The sequence below is a fragment of the Pinus tabuliformis genome, chromosome 3_2 (assembly GCF_031772625.1).
Source record: "Pinus tabuliformis cultivar Carrire ecotype Pingquan chromosome 3_2, CPIR1, whole genome shotgun sequence".
Taxonomy (NCBI): Eukaryota; Viridiplantae; Streptophyta; class Pinopsida; order Pinales; family Pinaceae; genus Pinus; species Pinus tabuliformis.
In genome coordinates this window covers 854425238-854436897 of record NC_142302.1, presented here as the reverse complement: position 1 = coordinate 854436897, position 11660 = coordinate 854425238, and the positions used below count along the sequence as shown (strand labels likewise).

General features: G+C 38.3%; 1 non-coding gene across 1 annotated transcript; it reads left to right on the top strand.

Annotated features, from left to right (window-relative positions):
* The first annotated feature begins 10897 nt into the window (after positions 1–10897).
* TRNAQ-CUG (transfer RNA glutamine (anticodon CUG)) lies at positions 10898–10971 on the top strand. The gene has a single exon. It is a non-coding gene; the product is annotated as a tRNA-Gln (tRNA).
* The last annotated feature ends 689 nt before the right edge of the window (positions 10972–11660 follow it).

The following is an 11660-nucleotide window of genomic DNA, read 5'->3' as shown; positions in this document are numbered from 1 at the left end:
CCTGCCTTAGTTCTGGCCGTGGTCTTCCTTGTTTTAAACCTAACCTCCCTTTGCTGGCCTCCCTTTGTTTCACCTTCCTGGTCACCTGGTAAATGCGGTTGTTCCGCTCGCTTTGTTGGTTGGTTGCTTGTAGGTCACCTGGTTAATGTTGTTGTTCCGCTGGCTTCGTTGGTTGGTTGCTTGTAAGTCACCTGGTAAATGTTGTTGTTCTGCTGGATTCGTTGGTTGGTTGCTTGTTACTTACAGATTAATGTTGTTGTTCCGCTGGCTTCGTGTTCGGCCTGGCATCCTCTAGAGATGGAAGATGCTGTGAGCTAGAGATGGAAGAAGTTGCGAGGTTCTTGCAGCGACTTTGATAGGCATCCAATTTGGCCTTGCATCGTCTACAAAAATAGTAAGTAGCATCAATGGAATAGAGAAGAAACTGTTAAAATTCTAGACTATTCAAACGTCTCCTCTGTCATCACCTTCATATAGTTGCTATCGAAATGCAAATACAATAGATCCTATAAAGCAAGCAATTGGTTATGTGATTAAAACCCGTAAAGAAAGCTATCAGACCTAGAAAGCAAGAAATTGTAAAGCAAACACTACACTGTAATGCAAATGAACCTGTGCAATTGAAATACATGGAATCCACCAAATTCAATTGTCATTGGCATACCTGGAGTTTGTTAACATGGTTTCTGTAAAGCTCTTCATCCGGTTGGGGCTGGGGATGTGTTTTATAAATGTAATAACGCACCATCCATTTTTTATCACATGCCCTGTGTGTGTAGTGCCTGCATTGAATCCAATGGTAGGAAGCAAGTCTCAGCCTACTTGTCTGCATGGTTGCCTTATCACTTTGATAGCATTCTGTCCACTGTTAGTCGAGTGTAAGGATTCCTTGTGCTGGGAGGATGGACTAAATCCAATGGGTATGGGTGGCTTGCTAGTTGGGAGAGGATCCAAGAGCTAGTGAGAGAAAGAAAGCGTGGAAGGCTACACTGGGAGAATAAACTCGTGCTTCCTTCATCGAACTTACAGCTTTGACCTGACAAACTGCCTGAGAGGTGATATCTTGTTGCCTTCTCCCGCCTGCTTGTTTCGACCTAATTGAGTCCCTTTTGCATAGTCCCTCCGCATAGTCCCTTCTATAGGAGCCAACATGACCTGATCTTTTCTTGTGGATCAGTCCCAGCGAGTGACTGTGCAAGACAAACTATCAACGGCAAGGTCTAGGCAGGCTGGAGAAGCATGCATAAGTTCAAAGGCAGGGAGCAAGAAGATGATATCTATCAGGTGGTAAGGTGTAGATAAGGTTACATGTTTTTCGACCTGTCTGTCCACTATACAATTTTCATGTGGCCACGTTTCTTTGTGCATGAAACATTTGGCAGCCTGCCATATTCATTTTTCTAACTGGCATATTCACTTTACTAATCATTTTTATGAACTTCAATTTATGTTTAAATATAATAAATTATTTGGTTGAAAAATAACACGGGATGTGTTTTATAAATGTAATAACGCACCATCCATTTTTTATCACATGCCCTGTGTGTGTAGTGCCTGCATTGAATCCAATGGTAGGAAGCAAGTCTCGGCCTACTTGTCTGCATGGTTGCCTTATCACTTTGATAGCATTCTATCCACTGTTAGTCGAGTGTAAGGATTCCCTGCGATGGGAGGATGGACTAAATCCAATGGGTATGGGTGGCTTGCTAGTTGGGAGAGGATCCAAGAGCTGGTGATAGAAAGAAACTGTGGAAGGCTGGGCTAGGAAAATAAACTCGTGCTTCCTTCATCGAACTTACAGCTTCGACCTGACAAACTGCCTGAGAGGTGATATCTTGTTGCCTTCTCCCGCCTGCTTGCTTCGACCTAATTGAGTTCCTTTTGCATAGTCCCTCCGCATAGTCCCTTCTACAGGAGCCAACATGACCTGAGCTTTTCTTGTGGATCGGTCCCAGCGAGTGACTGTGCAAGACAGACTATCAACAGCAAGGTCTAGGCAGGTTGGAGAAGTATGCATAAGTTCAAAGGCAGGAAGCAAGAAGATGATATCTATCAGGCAATAAGGTGTAGATAAGGTTACATGTTTTTCAACCTGTCTGTCCACTATACAACTTTCATGTGGCCACGTTTCTTTGTGCATGCAACATTTGGCAGTCTATCATATTCATTTTCCTAACCGACATATTTACTTTACTAATCATTTTTATGAACTTCAATTTATGTTTAAATATAATAAATTATTTGGTTGAAAAATAACACGCTTAATAGACGGTGTTTACCTTTTGTTTAGTTTTCTTTGGATAAATTAATATTTGATCCAACTGTTTGAAGGCTTTTGTATTGATAGATTATACCCAGCACTATGATAATCGATACAGGAAAACTGGAATTTGTTTTAGATTAGATGATTCGTATCTATTTTCTCAATCTGGCAAACAGTTGTGTGCCCGCTTATGGCTTTAGAGAAATTGCAATGGCTTCTGTCACCCCTGCGTCTACTTATGTTGTCTCTGCCCTGGCCTAGCAGAATCCTTTCCAGTAACGGCCCTATTACTTTGGCACCTATTATCCCGAGGGTATACGGTAGCTCAGGTATATCCACAATCCTAAAAAGGTAGCAAACCAATCTCGTTTGCAAAAGATATTACAGTTTTGGGCTAGCCAGGAAGTTTAGAACAATGAAACTATGTATAGTTTAGCTGGAGCTGGATTGGCAAAAAGAATCCTCCGCGTAATAGCCATCTATTGGTGTAATAGGTACTTCTTTTGATTGCAACAACTTGTAGCATTTTTTGTTTTCCATTGATATACAATTGTACACTAAGCTTGCCTCTGGTTCGGGAATTCGAGAAGCTTTTACTTAAAAACCTTTTTAATACACAAAGCAAATTTTTTTGGTGTTGAATACATAGTTCAGTACAGTTCAATGACAACTCAAGTTTTTGTAGCGCAAATCTATTGGTTGAATAGTTACTTCTTTTGACTGTAGCAGCTTGTTGCCTTATTCGGTTTCCATTGGTGTATAATTGTACACGTAAGTTTGCCTTGTTCATAAATTTCATAATCATATACGCAGGAACCTCCTCAATGGTTCTTAGTTTCACAAAGAAATTCCTAGTCATCAGCAAAGTGCTGGGCTTTATGAATTCTGTGGCAATGTATATTGTATTCAGAACTTCTCAACTTTATGATTTCTGAAAGCTTATAAAATCTGTATTAGTTTACGTGCATGATAAAGTACTCAATGCTTGGTGCATCAGAAAGATGTTACAGCTTCTCCTGGGTTTTTATGGCTTGCTCAATAAAGTCCTTGCTTTGCAATTTGGGATCTCTGTGCTTGTCATCGCCTGCCCAGCGCTAGCAACATTGGCATCAACCATTTCAGCTAAGCCCTCAGGACTTATTTTATTATGGTAAAGGGAAAGCTTAAATTTAATGTTTTCTGGTGGGCAGAAAGGGTTATAACTTCTAAGGTATTTCTTGGCTGGAATTGAGTTAATTTTGAAACAAAATTATATTGCAGAATTTAAATTGTAGGCTTTATCAAGTCAGGGAAAAATTAGTTAGCAGTGGATTCACTTATCTCCCGCTCTTCACTGTATTCTTGAAGTTGGGCAAAACAAGTTAAATTAATAGCTTTTGGTCAACAGGAAGGGTTCTAAATATTTAATACATTATCGGCCAGTGTCTGAATTTCTTGTGGCAGAGATTACTTAATAGATCTCTTAATTTAAGCGTCAGTGCTTCCAAATCAGGGAAAATTTCGCTGGATTCTGATCCAGTTATTTCCAATCTTTTCACAATGTTTTGAAAACAGAGAAAGCCAAGTACATTTAATAGTTTTTTTTGTTGGTGAAAGGGGTTTAAAGGAATATCTGGCCAGTATTTTGATGAACATAGTGGCAGAAATTAGCTGAAAAGTGACAAGATTTGTGCACATTTTAACTTTTGGAGTTATTTGGTCTTAATTTACTTTATTGATGTTTGGTTGAGGCTGCAATATTAATTATATGTTTGTATGGTGGATGTCAGGATTATGTACCAACTGTTTTTGATAACTTCAGTGCAAATGTTGTGGTGGATGGCAACACAGTGAACCTTGGCCTGTGGGATACAGCAGGTACTAATGGTGGAATCAGACTTCTTTTGCAAGATTTGCTTGTTCGTGGGTTGTCTCTGTTTAAAGACATTCTATATTTCATGTTAAACTGTAGGATACATTTTTTTTCCCTAGATGTGTTTTCTTGGGTTTAAAGTTCTTAAACAGTGATTTTCTGTGCATTGCTAGTTATTGCAAAGAGTAACCATTCTAGGAGTTTAGATTTTAGGTTTTTTCTGAAAATTCGCTAGAACAGGTCAAGAGGACTACAATAGATTAAGACCTTTGAGCTACAGGGGAGCAGATGTTTTTATTCTGGCATTTTCTCTTATATGCACTTTACTTTCCATCAATTACCAACTCACTGCCTTTTGTAGGGTTCGGGTCCAACCATTGCTGTGAGTATTATAGCTTTTTGGAAAAAGAAGAAAGTTTGTCATTGCTATAAAGTTTAACACTTGTAAAATTTAACCTAGTACTATTAAACTTCCATCTCATTGAAAGTGATCCAATTTTAATTAGAACTTGTATTTTAGGCAGTAATAATTTTGTTCAACCTTCTTTCCTTTATGTTTTTACTCCTGCTAATTTTGAAATATTGGTTTTAGTTGCTTTTTGGTGTGAAAATTGAAGTTTGCCAAGCCTTATTATTAATTATATTTTGTGTCTTTTCTAACCTTTCCACTTTCTGTCAGCAATTAAACAAGAAAATCATGACCCGACATTGTGTTTAGGCTTATGTTTCTGATTTTTCTTAGGCATGTTGCATGATAGAGAGGTCAACTGCTGGAACTTGTTTTTGTAGTATTATATGGTGTGTATAATAAGTTCTTTAAGCGACTGTTGCTTGTATTTTCAGGATATCAAGTATTATTCTTTTGGTGGCCCTTTGGCTACTTCTTTGTAAGCTAATATTTAGGAGAGCTTTATGTTGCCACTTTTCCTCTGTGGTTTGTACAAAAGCTGATCAAGAAGAAACTTTATTAACAAGGAAACACTCAGTTAATCTCACATCTACATGATATGGAAAAGCTTCATTTTACCTGTTCTTTCTCTGTGGTTTATGCAAAAATCAATCAATAAGCAACCAAGTTAAAAAAGGAGATTACAATTGTCAATACCTTGACATAGTATTCTATTTGTGTTGTTGGTGTATGATTTAGAAGTAACATCAAAACAAATCTAGAACTTCATGAATTGATTATATTTTCTTGGCCATTGCACATCTATCCAACCGAAGATCAACCCTCGAAGTTGTCTCATGGAAATTCCTAGATCAGAAAAACTTTCCTTCCCTTGGGAGTTCTTAAGAAATAAATGTGCATATCTGTGGCATGATTGTGCTATATCAGTGGACTTGGCTAGTTTCTCTGCTGTCTTGGGGCACTTAGCGTGTAATGGTCAATTGAGATAAAGCCTTTTGAAGTAAATGACATCAGTTAGGTTGAAAGCAACGACTTCTCAGTGTCTTAACATGGCTGTGCAGTTTTATGAACTGAAGAAATATGGCCAAAAATAGTTGAACTTTACAGCAAGAAAGGCGCCTAATTGGAATTTTTAGTGCTTTTGATTGAGTTATATAAAATGGAATCACAATCAATAGATGATTGTGTGCTCAATATCAGAGGAACCATTGTGAAGTGGGAATTTAATCTTGCAACGTTGATACACACTATTACAATCTTTAAATCTAGATTCTAGGTAACTGAGCCACATTTGGTGTTACAGGCCGAAAAAAAAATCGTTCATATAGTAAATAGTCAACTAGTTGAGATGCACATAGGTTAACACGTATATATGCCAACATCATATATGAACCATTTATTTATGGACCACCGTAGACTAGGCAGAGTCTCTCTGACTGAGCTCAGCTCTGGCAACGGACGGCACCACAGGCCTTAGTCGTGGATATCCATCATTATGCCTAGCATTGAACAGAGCTGGAATTGACCATATCAATTAGATCCGTAATTCGAATCAGAACAAACTTAATCTTTGTCATGCTATTGTTCCCCAGAGAAACAAATTTATAGAGTAAGACTATTTCACATAGAATCTATTTCATGGATCGGATGAATCGATAAACTCTCCTGAAAACCATTGGCACATGTGTAAACGAGGTGCTCTACCTTGCTGAGCTATAGCCCTTCCTTGCCAGTCTTGGTGATACACTACTATACTAACCAAATGGATCACTTTATGTCAAGGTAGATATTTCATGATCCAATACTATGATCCAATACGCTCCAATAAGTTCGATCTATGCCAGGGACACATACATTGTCTATACATTTAATTCGATTTCGATTTAGAATCGTTTATAAATCCAACTCTACCTATGAGAATAAATGACCCACTTAAATCAGTGGTTAGAGTATCGCTTTCATATGGCGAGAGTCATTGGTTCAAATCCAATAGTAGGTAAGATGCCATCGAGTTTTCAATGGTATCTAACAAGTTTTACTCCACGTGTTTGGATCGAGGCGGAACATTGAATCCATTTTTCAGATCATTATAGAAAATGTTAATTAGAGACGGGGGGGCTAGCATTGATAGCCTCTAATCATGTTCTAGCCCTTTTCAGAGCTAAATCAGCCTCAATTGCTTGTCTTTTGCCTTCGGCTCGAGCTAAGTCAGCTTTAGCTATTCGAAAATTTTCCTGGGCTTCTTGGGGATCGATGTCAACATCTCTCTCTGCATTATTTACCAATATAGTGATTCTATCACTGTCTATCTTGGCGAAACCGCCCATCATAGCCATATTGGACCACTACCCATTGAGATGTATTTTCATAACTCCTATATCTACAGTTGCCACAAGTGAAGCATGATTGGGTAATACACCAATTTGACCACTATTAGTAGACAGAATTATTTCTTTAACTTCTAAATCCAAAATGACTCGATTAGGAGACAGTACACGAAGATTTAGGGTCATTTTCAGAATTAACTTTCCATGTTGGAGTTTATAGCCTTCGCGGTAGCTTCATCAATATTACCCACCAAATAAAAAGACTCTTCGATAAGACCATCTAATTCTCCAAAAAGGATCATTTGAAAACCTCTAATTGTTTCCATGAGACCCACATATTTGCCCGGGGAACCTGTGAATACCTCTACTACAAAAAAGGGTTGTGATAGGAAACGTTCAATTTTTCTTGCTCTTGCCATGATTAAACGATCTTCCTCCGATAATTCATCTAGTCCAGGAATAGCTATAATGTCTTGAAGTTCCTTATAACGTTGTAAAGTTTGCTTAACCCCTAGTGCATTTTTCTAGTGTTCTTCGCCTACGATCCAAGGTTGGAGCATAGCTGATGTTGAATCTAAAGGATCCACTGTTGGATAGATACCCTTCGCAGCTAATCCTCTCGATATTACGGTAGTAGCATCTGAATGTGCAAATGTCGTAGCAGGAGCAGGGTCGGTCAAGTCGTCAGCAGGTACATAAACTACTTGAATCGAGGTTATGGATCCCTTTTTTGTGGAAGTAATTCTCTCTTGCAAAGAACCCATTTCCATGCTAAGAGTTGGCTGATAACCCACGGCGGAAGGCATTCTGCCTAATAGGGCAGATACCTCTGATATCGCTTGGACAAAACGGAAGATGTTATCAATAAATAATAGTACGTCTTGCTCATTAACATCTCGGAAATATTCGGCCATGGTTAGAGCAGTTAAACCGACTCTCATGCGAGCTCCCGGTGGTTCATTCATCTGACCATAGACCAAAGCCACTTTTGATTCTGATATTTTTTGTTCATCAATTACTCCCGATTCTTTCATTTCCATGTAAAGATCATTCCCTTCACGGGTACGTTATCCTACTCCTCCAAATACAGATACCCCTCCATGAGCCTTAGCAATGTTGTTGATCAACTCCATAATGAGTACTGTTTTACCCACTCCAGCTCCTCCAAATAAACCAATTTTTCCCCCACGGCGGTAAGGAGCCAAAAGATCTACTACTTTAATGCCTGTTTCGAAGATGGATAATTTTGTATCCAACTCTGTAAAGGCGGGAGTAGGTCTATGAATAGGAGATGTTATGCCAGCATCTACAGGACCCAAATTATCGACAGGTTCTCCAAGAACATTGAAAATTCGTCCGAGAGTAGCTCCACCAACTGGAACACTTAGAGGAGCTCCCGTGTCAATCACTCTCATTCCTCTCGTCAAACCATCTGTAGCACTCATAGCTACAGCTCTAACCTTATGATTTCCTAATAATTGTTGTACCTCACAAGTAACCTGAATTTCTTTACCGGCTGTACCTTGACCCTTAACTATCAATGAATTGTAAATATTAGGCATATTACCTGGAGGAAAAGAGACATCCAGTACTGGGCCAATGATTTGAGCAATACGTCCCACATTTTTTTCTACACGTGTGGAAACCCCAAGAACAAGAGGATTTTTGCTCATACAAAAATGGAAATAATTTCCATGAAGAATATATAAATATGATTTTGCCAATATCATCAATAAAAAAAAATGTTCCATATTGGGTCGATCAGACCAGTAAATAATAAATGGAAGTTACCACCTTGGTAAAATCCAACTTTATTGAAAAGTTTAAATTCATCCATATTTGGAATATGAAGAAGGTAGATGGATATGAATAAGGATCATGAGGAAGTCTTCGATTTATCTATAACTAGAACCAATTTCTCCATAACTAAAACCGAAAATACTTAAAAATTATGTCCAAATCATCTGTGAAATATGAAACATGATATTCATGACCTTTCTCTCATTGATCATTATCTCTTCTCTTCATGCGCACATCTGTATATGTATTTTCAAACAATTCGCACCATTATGGTCAAAGGTCCATTCGATTCCTTGATTTCATTCATGAACTAGTTTAACCACTGAAAGGTTCTCGAGTCAATCCATGGAGGAAGAACTTCAAGAGCAAAGATTGGGTTGCGTCATACATAAAGAACATTATACAATGAGAGTGTATCTAGCACCCCAATAACGGACGACTTTTTGTAGGATATTTCTGTAAAAATTGATTGTTTACGTTTGGTCCATGTCGAGCAGACCTCGTCCTTGCGAGAAATAATTATTAATAAAGGAGGGACTTATGTCACCAAAAACAGAGACTAAAGCTAGTGTCAGATTCAAAGTTGGTGTTAAAGATTACAGATTAACTTATTATACTCTTGAATATCAGACCAAAGATATAGATATCTTGGCAGCATTCCGAGTAACTCCTCAACCCGGGGTGCCACCTGAAGAAGCGGGAGCAGCAGTAGCTGCTGAATCTTCCAATGGTACATGGACCACTGTTTGGACCGATGGACTTACTAGTCTCGATCGTTACAAGGGAAGATGTTATGACATCGAGCTTGTTCCTGGAAAGGAGACTCAATTTATTGCCTATGTAGCTTACCCCTTAGACCTTTTCGAAGAAGGTTCTGTTACTAACTTGTTCACTTCCATTGTAGGTAATGTATTTGGATTCAAGGCCCTACGAGCTCTACGTTTGGAAGATTTGCGGATTCCCCCTTCTTATTCCAAAACTTTTTAGGGTCCACCTCATGGTATCCAAGTTGAAAGAGATAAATTGAACAAATATGGTCATCCTTTATTGGGATGTACTATCAACCAAAATTGGGTCTATCAGCCAAAAACTATGGTAGAGCAGTTTACGAATGTCTCCGTGGTGGACTCGATTTTACTAAGGATGATGAGAACGTAAATTCCTAACCATTCATGCGCTGGAGAGATCGTTTTGTCTTTTGTACGGAAGCAATTAATAAGGCTCAGGCTGAGACGGGTGAAATTAAGGGACATTATTTGAATGCTACTGTAGGTACATGTGAAGAAATGATGAAAAGGGTAGTATTTGAAAGAGAATTGGGAGTTCCTATCGTTATGCATGACTACCTGACGGGAGGTTTTACCGCAAATACTTCTTTGGCTCATTATTGCCGAGACAACGGCTTACTTCTTCACATTCACCGCGCGATGCATGCAGTTATTGACAGACAAAGAAATCATGGTATGCATTTTCGGGTACTGGCTAAAGCATTGCTTATGTCTGGTGGAGATCATATTCACGCTGGTACTGTAGTAGGTAAACTTGAAGGGGAACGAGACATAACTTTAGGGTTTTTTGATCTACTGCGTGATGATTTTATCGAAAAAGATCGAAGTCGTGGTATTTACTTCACTCAAGATTGGGTATCTATGCCAAGTGTTATGCCCGTAGCTTTCAGAGGTATTCACGTTTGGCATATGCCTGCTCTGACCGAGATCTTTGGGGATGATTCCGTACTACAATTTGGTGGGGGAACTTTGGGACATCCTTGGGGAAATGCACCTGGTGCAGTAGCTAATCGGGTTGCTCTAGAAGCTTGTGTACAAGCTCGTAATGAAGGACGTGATCTTGCTCATGAAGGTAATGAAGTGATCCATGAAGCTTGTAAATGGAGTCCTGAACTAGCTGCTGCTTGTGAAGTATGGAAGGAGATCAAATTTGAATTTGATGTGATTGATCGCTTGTAATCCAGTGACTTTCGTTCTACCAATCGGACTCGGCCCAATCTTTTACTACTACCCCAAATATTAGTCCAAATCGTGAGCGGAGATATGGGATTTCAGATATCAATATATGGAATTTCCATATATTAATATCTATATATCAATATCTATGTAGATATTGATATATAGATATTTCCAAGGTTAAATATCTCAAACAGAGTTATTTATGAAATTTTTTTTGGGTCAAGCATTCGATAACGAATCCTATTCATCCTTTACAATGATCTTATAGATCATTCGATAGGGTTGGTAGCTCAGTGGATCAGAGCTCATGGTTCTGGACCGTGAAGTCAAGGGTTCAAATCCCTTCTAGCCCAAAAGATGTTGTATTTTAAATGAAAATTCCTTTCCATCACGGTATAGGAGAGAATCTTTCTTTATAATAGAATAAAGTATTCTATCATAATCCCGGATCGATACTTCAGATTCCTAATCAATAATGAATGGAAATGATTTCTCAATGATTCATTCCACTATTGATTAAAATTCTCATCATTGTATTTATACTTATACGACTTCTCTTCATACAAAATAAGATAGGAAAAGTAACAATTTTCACCTTTATATGGAATGAAAACTCTATGTCTATAAAGGAGTGGTTCGAAGACAAGCGTAAAATAACTACATTACTAAAAAATTCGGTCGAAAGGGATAGTAAGGATGCCAATGAGATGGAGAAAAACAAGAATAAAAGTATTGATTACGCTAAAATTAAGAAGTTATGGGCTCAATGCGATAATTGCGAGAACTTGCTATATCTCAGATTCTTGAGAGAGAATCAAAGTGTTTGTAAAGAATGTGGATATTATCTGCAAATGAATAGTTCAGATAGAATAGAACTTCCAATTGATCGTGACACTTGGCGTCCTATGGATGAAGACATGTACACTCTAGATGTTCTTCAATTTTATTCTGAGAATGAACCTTCTCATTCTGATAATCTTAATTCTGAGGATGAATCTTATAAGGATCATATCACTTTATATCAAATAGAGACATGTTTAAC